Source organism: Eulemur rufifrons, chromosome 3 (genome assembly GCF_041146395.1).
Source record: "Eulemur rufifrons isolate Redbay chromosome 3, OSU_ERuf_1, whole genome shotgun sequence".
Lineage (NCBI taxonomy): Eukaryota > Metazoa > Chordata > Mammalia > Primates > Lemuridae > Eulemur > Eulemur rufifrons.
The window spans coordinates 19,521,302-19,528,263 of NC_090985.1; the positions used below are offsets into that span (position 1 = coordinate 19,521,302).

Consider the following 6,962-nt stretch of genomic DNA (forward strand, 5'->3'; position numbering starts at 1 on the left):
TCTCTCTCTCCATTGCCCATCATACCCATGGATCCATGGAGTGGTCCCCAGCGCTGCTCGGAGGTGCAGAGAGGTGAGAGCAAGACCTGGGGACACCAGGGAGGTGGAGGAGGACCAGCTCGACATTGGTGGTAAGAAAGAACCCCCCTCCCCTCAGTTTGTGGCTTCGGGGCCCAGGATACTTTGCTGTTGTGGGCAGTTGAAGGAAATTAGAAATATTTTTACCTCCAAATATGGCATTTTGATGTGCTAGACTGACTGAAGAAGCCTTGAGGTCTCTCTGACCTCCCCCACCCAACCACCGCAGACTCTTCCCAAATCCTTGAAGTTTCTTTATCTGCCTGAGATTCAGACTGACCTAAGAGAAACAATTGTTCTTTTCTTCCTCTCCCAGGAAGACCAGGGGTGTGACTACACTTGAACAGATTCTTTAAGAAGATAATGAATGTATCATCTCTCAGATGCATTTCAATTCCAAAAGGAACTATTCACCAGTTAATCTTCCCTTCACCCCAACAAGGTAAAGCTGTACAAATTCACGGGGACAATGAAGGGATAAATGGACAGTAATGCAATAACAGTAGGAGGTTTCGATATTCTGCTTTCAATAATGGATAGATCATTCAGACAGAAAATCAACAAAGGAAACAGCAGATTTGAATAGGACTATAGAACAGACATCTACAGAACATGCCACCCAACAGCAGCAGTAGAATCCACATTCTTCTCAAGCCCACATGGAACATTCTCCATTCATAAAACAAGTCTTAACAAATTTAAGAAGGTTGAAATCATATTAAATATCTTTTCTGTCTACATTGGAATGAAACTAGAAACCAAAGGAAAATGGGGTGCTCACTTCAGCAGCACATATACTAAAATTGGAACCATATAGAGAAGATTAGCATGGCTCCTGCACAAGGATGACACACAAATTTATGAAGTGTTCCATGGTTTTTACAAAAATCAACTCACGCTGGATAACAGGCTTAAACCTAAGCCATGAAACCATAAGAATTCTAGAAGAAAATATTCGAAAAACTCTTACAGACATTGGCCTAGGAAATGAATTTATGAGAAAGATCCCAAAAGCAACCACAGCAACAACAAAAATAAATAAATGGGACATGATCAATTTAAAAAGCTTCTGCAAAGCCAAGGAAATTATCATTAGAGCAAACAGACAACCTACAGAATGGGAGAAAATATTTGCATGCTACACATCCGATAAAGGGCTGGTAACTAGAATCCATATAGCACTTAGGAAAATAAATAAGAAAAAAATCAAACAACCCCATTAAAAAGTGGGCAAAGGACATGAACAGAAATTTTTCAAAAGAAGATAGTCTAATGGCCAACAAACATATGAAAAATTGCTCAACATCTCTAATCATCAGGGAAATGCAAATCAAAACCACAGTGAGGTATTACCTAACTCCAGTGAGATTGGCTTTTATTAAAAAGTCCCAAAACAACAAATGTTGGCGTGGATGCAGAGAGATAGGAACACTCATACACTGCTGGTGGGACTGCAAATTAGTACAACCTGTATGGAAAGTAATATGAAGATACCTCAAAGAACTAAAAGTAGAACTACCATTTTATCCAGCAATCCCACTACTGGGTATTTACCCAAAGGGAAAAAAGACATTCTATAATAAAGACATGTGCACTTTAATGTTTATAGCAGCACAATTCACAATTGCAAAGATGTGGAAACAACCCAAGTGCCGATCAATCCATGAGTGGATTCATAAAATGCAGTACATGTATAACATGGACTTCTACTCATCCACAAAAAAAATGGTAAACTAATACCTCTAGTATTATCCTGGATGGAGCTGGAGCCCATTCTTCAAAGTGAAGTATCACAAGAATGTAAAAACAAGTATCACATGTACTCACCATTAAATTGGTACTAATTGATCAACATTTATGTGCACATATGGAAGTAACATTCATCGGGTGTTGGGCAGGTGGGAGGGGGAGGAGACGATGGGTAAATTCACACCTAACGGTATGCAGTGTCTGGAGGATGGGCACGCTATGGCTCTGACTCTGGTCGTGCTAAGATAATTTATGCAATTAAAGTGTTCGTACTCCCATAATACTCTGAAATTAAATAAAATAAAAAAACAAAGGAAAATGGGAAGATTCATAAATATGTAGAAATTAAACAACACATTCTTGAACAATCTGGATCAAAAAAGATATCAAAAGGGAAATTGGAAAATATCTCAAAACAAATGGGAATGAAAACACAGCACCCAAAACTTAAGGAATGCAGCAAAGGCAGTTCTAAGAGAAGGTTTATAGCAGAAAATGCCTACTTAATTTTTTAAATATATTTTTTAAATTTGTATTGTATTTTACTTTAGAGACAATGTCTTGTTATTGTGCCCAGGTTGGACGGACTGGTTCGAACTCCTGGGCTCAAGGCATCCTCCCACTGCTGTGTCCGAGTAGCTGGGCCTACGGGCATGCACCACCCCATCTGGCTATGGCTGTTCTTTAAGAAAAGAAGAAAGATCTCAAATAAATGATCTGTCTTTAAGCCCCAAGGAACTAGAAAAATGAGAACTAACTAAGCCCAAGGTTTGCAGAAGGGAGGATATAATAAAGATTAGTGTAGGAATAAATGAAATAGAGAATACGAAAACAATAGAAAAAATCGATAGAACTCAAAGTTGGTTTGTTGAAAAGATAACCCAAACTGACACACCCTTAGCTAGACTAAGACAATAAAGAGAGAAGATTCAAATAAATAAAAACAGAAATGGAAGAGGAGACCTTACAATTGATGGCATGGGAATACAAAGGATCATAATGAATGATTACGAACGATTACACACCAACAAATAGGACAACCCAGAAGAAATGGATAAATTCCTAGAAATGTACAACCTATTGAGATTGAATCAAGAAGAAATAGAAAGGCTGAATGGACCAATAGCAAAGAAGAAGATTGAATTGGTAATCAGGAACCTCCCAGATGGTTTCAATGGTGAATTCTGCCAAACACTTAAAGAAGTAACACCAAGTCTTCTCAAACTCTTCCAAAAAATAGAAGAAGGAACACTTACAAACTCATTTTATGAGGCCAGTGTCACCCTTGATACCAAAGCCAGACAGACATCACAAGAAAAGAAAGCTATAGACCAATAACCCTGATGAGCATGGATGCAAATATCCTCAACAAAATATTAGAAAACCAAATTTAGCAGTGTACTGAAAAGTTCATACATACACCATTACCAAGTGTGATTTATCTCTGGGATGCAAGGATGGTTCCACATAGTAAGTCATTCAACTCAATGTTATACACCACATTAACAGAATAAAGGATAAAAAAATCACATGATCTTCTTAGTAGGCACAGAAAAAGCATTAGACAAAATTCCAACATCCTTTCATGATGAAAAACACCAACAAATCAAGTATAGAAGAAATATACCATGACACAGTAAAGGCCTTATATGAAACGCTCCCAGCTTATGTCAAACTCAGTGATGAAAAGCTGAAAGCTTTTCCACTAAGATCGGAAGCAAGACACATATCCTACAACACACCCAGTTAAAGTATACAACTCAATGGTTGTTGGTATATTACATTACTAAATTTTTAAATTGCAGAAAATTAACATAAAATTTCCCATTTTAACTATTGTTAAGCACACAATTCAGTGGTATTAAAAAATATGGGGCCGGGTATGGGTGGGGCTCACGCCAGCAATCCTAGCAGTATGGGAGGCTGAGGTGGGAGGATTGCTTGAGCTCAGGAGTTCAAGGCCAGCCTGAGCAAGAGCAAGACCCTGTCTCTAGTAAAAATAGAAAAAATTAGCCAGGTGTGGTGGCACATGCCTGTAGTGCCAGCTACTCCGGAGGCTGAGGCAGGAGGATTGCTTGAGCCCAGGAGTTTGAGGTTGCCGTGAGCTAGGCTGACGCCATGGCACTCTAGCTCGAGCGACAGAGCAAGACTCTGTCTCAATAATAATAAAAAATATAGAATGCTTCCCAAATTTGCATGTCATCTTTGACAAGGGCCATGATAATTTTCTCTGTATCATTCCAATTTTAGTATATACTCTGCTGAAGTGAGTACTGGCCAACTGATTTTTGACAAAGGTGAAAAAGCAGTTTCATGAAAGGAGGATAGTATTTTCAACAAATGGATATCTATTTGCAAATTGGATATCCATCAGCAAAACAACAACAAAAAACACTTAACCTAAGCATTATATTTTACACAACAATTAAGTTAAGATGGTTCATAGATTTATATGTGAAACATAAACCTATAAAACTTTTAGAAGAAAACATAGGAGAAAATATTTGGGACATACAGCTTGTTGACATCAAAAACAGAATTGATAAATTGGACTTCATCAAAATTTAAGCCTTTTGCTCTGTGAAAGACCCTGTTAAGAAGTAAAAAACCAAGCTACAGACTAGAAGAAAATATTTGCAAACCACATCTCTGATAATGGACTCATATCTACAACAGATAAAGAACTCTCATAATTCAACATTAAAAGAGAAACAATCCAATTAGAGCACAGCAAAAGACAGGAAGGAACATTTCCCTGAAGAGGTTATATATAAATAAATGCTTTTACATTCATCACTGCTACTGTAGCCAGTATGTAAGTGGGGCACGACATGGTTAAACAGCAGCACCCCCAGCCCGGCGGCCAGGGGGAGGTTTGCGAGTGTAAGCCAGAAAGACTTTTGTAGAGAGGGACACCAATAAGGGACCAAGGCTGAGGTGACCCATACACTGGGCCTTCCTCACCACCTGCTGAACAGGGAGAGTCCATGTGACTTCAGGGAGGGTTGGGAAGGGATTCGACCTAATCTGTCTGCACTGCCTGTATTGGGGCATTAATCGATAGAGACAAAAAATGCTAGCCCTATCTGCTTGAAGCACTTGCAAATTTGGGCTGAGATGGAGACTTCTTTGTAGTAATAACACCTGTTCTCCAGGATGGCTGCATAGAGTGGAAGAGTTGACCCTGGTGGCCCCACATCACCATTTGAACCAGTACCCAACTCAGATTCCTCAATGTGTATTAAGTGAGCGTCCCAGTGCAGAGCTGTGCCAAGCACTGGGGAACGAGGGCAAGCATGTCATCGCACACCTGGAGCTGGCAAGTTAACAAGGAAGAAGGGACAAAGCAGTCAAGCCAACTCCCCCCAGGGTGGCTCCCAGAGCGTGTAGCAGTGGAAGGGCGGCTTAGTGCGACCGACCAGCTCCATTTTGCTTCTGACGTGGTAATATCCTTTGGGTTATCTTCTGCTTGGCCTTACACGTAGGCTAGCCAATTATAGGGAGAATTTAGTTTGTAGTTCAACCCTGGAAGGAAGATGATTAACTGTCCCTTTCCTAAAACTAACTCCTGGGGAGATAAGGAAAGTGTGCACACAAGTAACAGTGCTACATTAAAGACTTCTAGGAACATGGTGAACTGGCCTACATCATCCAAAGTTAATGGACAAAGAACAAAGAGGTTTCACAACCTCCTCAGACCCGTGCCGATGCCCAGGTGTCTCAGTCACTTCTTGCAACTCCCCTCCACTTCCCACTTCCCTTAATACAAAAAGGATCCTAAAGTTTATACTAAGTTAAGATGGTTCTTTGGGTCACTAGTCTGCCATTTCTCAGTTTGCTGGCTCTATGAATGAAAGTCACTTTCCTTGCCCCAATACCTTGTCTCTCAACTTATTAGCTGTTATGCAGGGAGTGGTACGAGCTTGGACTTGGTTGTAAGTGTGCAAGGAAAGCCAGTGGCCCATCCTAGGGCATGAGGCTTCCTGCATGCAGCGTGGGACTGCCCAGCACTGGTGGCAATGCAGGGTTATGGTAAGTCTATGTCAGAGCTGGGGGACGACACGTATTCTTTCCATTCTGTTTATGGTGCCAGCGTAGTTGTGACCCAGAAAGAATCAGAATTTGCGTGATAAAAAGAGGCTTATGCTAAATGCTGTCAACTGGCTAGTTCACAAGCTGATGAAAGGTTGATTTTCCAGACCGGCAATGAAAAACAGTTCATCAGACAGAGGCGTGAGTGATGCGAAAGTCTTTGACTTGACATGAATGTGAAATGGGCTACAGGTTCTCAGCTAATCCTTCAGGGCCAGACCAGGGTGAGGTCCTACCTTGTCTCTACCCCCTGAGTCAGCCCATCTGCTGGAGCTGGCTCCATGGGGTGAGCCGTGCAGTCAGTGCCACTTGGTACAATATACTGTGTTCAAACATCTTACTTCTCTCTTAAGCTTTAAACAGCATCACCTGATCCTAATTCTTCTGCTCAGAATTGTTCTTCCTTTCTCTTGCCCCCTCTCCTGCCTTCCCTTACTTCTTATCACCACTCTCCATAATTCTGCGAACTTCACTTGCTATAAACCACCTTAAAGACATGTGACTTTCCAGAAGGATTAAATTCTAAATTGTATGATGATATCTGTAATAACTACAGAGTTTTGAAAAATGGAAAAATACAAACCCAAGAATGAGAAAGGCTTTCCCTCCCTAATGTCTTTTAGAGCAAGCTATTTTGCAAAACTCCCTGGGTTTAAGTTTGAGAGCTGATTCCATGGTTTGCACTGAGGTTCAAAGAACTTATGAGAACAACGCACATTTGAGATAACTGGAAATAAAGGAGAAGGAGTGTATTTTATGTTTATGTCATCTCAGATTAGGATGCATCAATTGCATTATTTAAAGTGGCTCTCCTTGTATGTAAACTCTGAGTGCCCAGGAGACCACACACCAGGACACTGGCCCCAAAGGGTATTTTTCCTGCCTCCTGGGCAGATGGTTATTGTGTTTCTGTGTTTCTTTCCAGTTTCTTTGGCTTGAGCACCTACATGGTACAGCAACAAGGAAGCACCGCTACGTGGCAGAACACAAGGCACTTCTGGGCTAACCGGGCTTCCCCTCACACAGATGTGGCAGGCCCTGAG

General features: G+C 40.9%; 2 non-coding genes across 2 annotated transcripts; one reads left to right on the top strand and one right to left on the bottom strand.

The window, feature by feature from the left end:
- The first annotated feature begins 851 nt into the window (after window positions 1–851).
- Window positions 852–958, top strand: LOC138382050 (U6 spliceosomal RNA). The gene has a single exon (XR_011233227.1). It is a non-coding gene; the product is annotated as a U6 spliceosomal RNA (small nuclear RNA).
- Window positions 959–3,995: 3,037 nt separating this feature from the next.
- Window positions 3,996–4,099, bottom strand: LOC138382071 (U6 spliceosomal RNA). Its single transcript, XR_011233245.1, has one exon. It is a non-coding gene; the product is annotated as a U6 spliceosomal RNA (small nuclear RNA).
- Window positions 4,100–6,962: the final 2,863 nt, after the last annotated feature.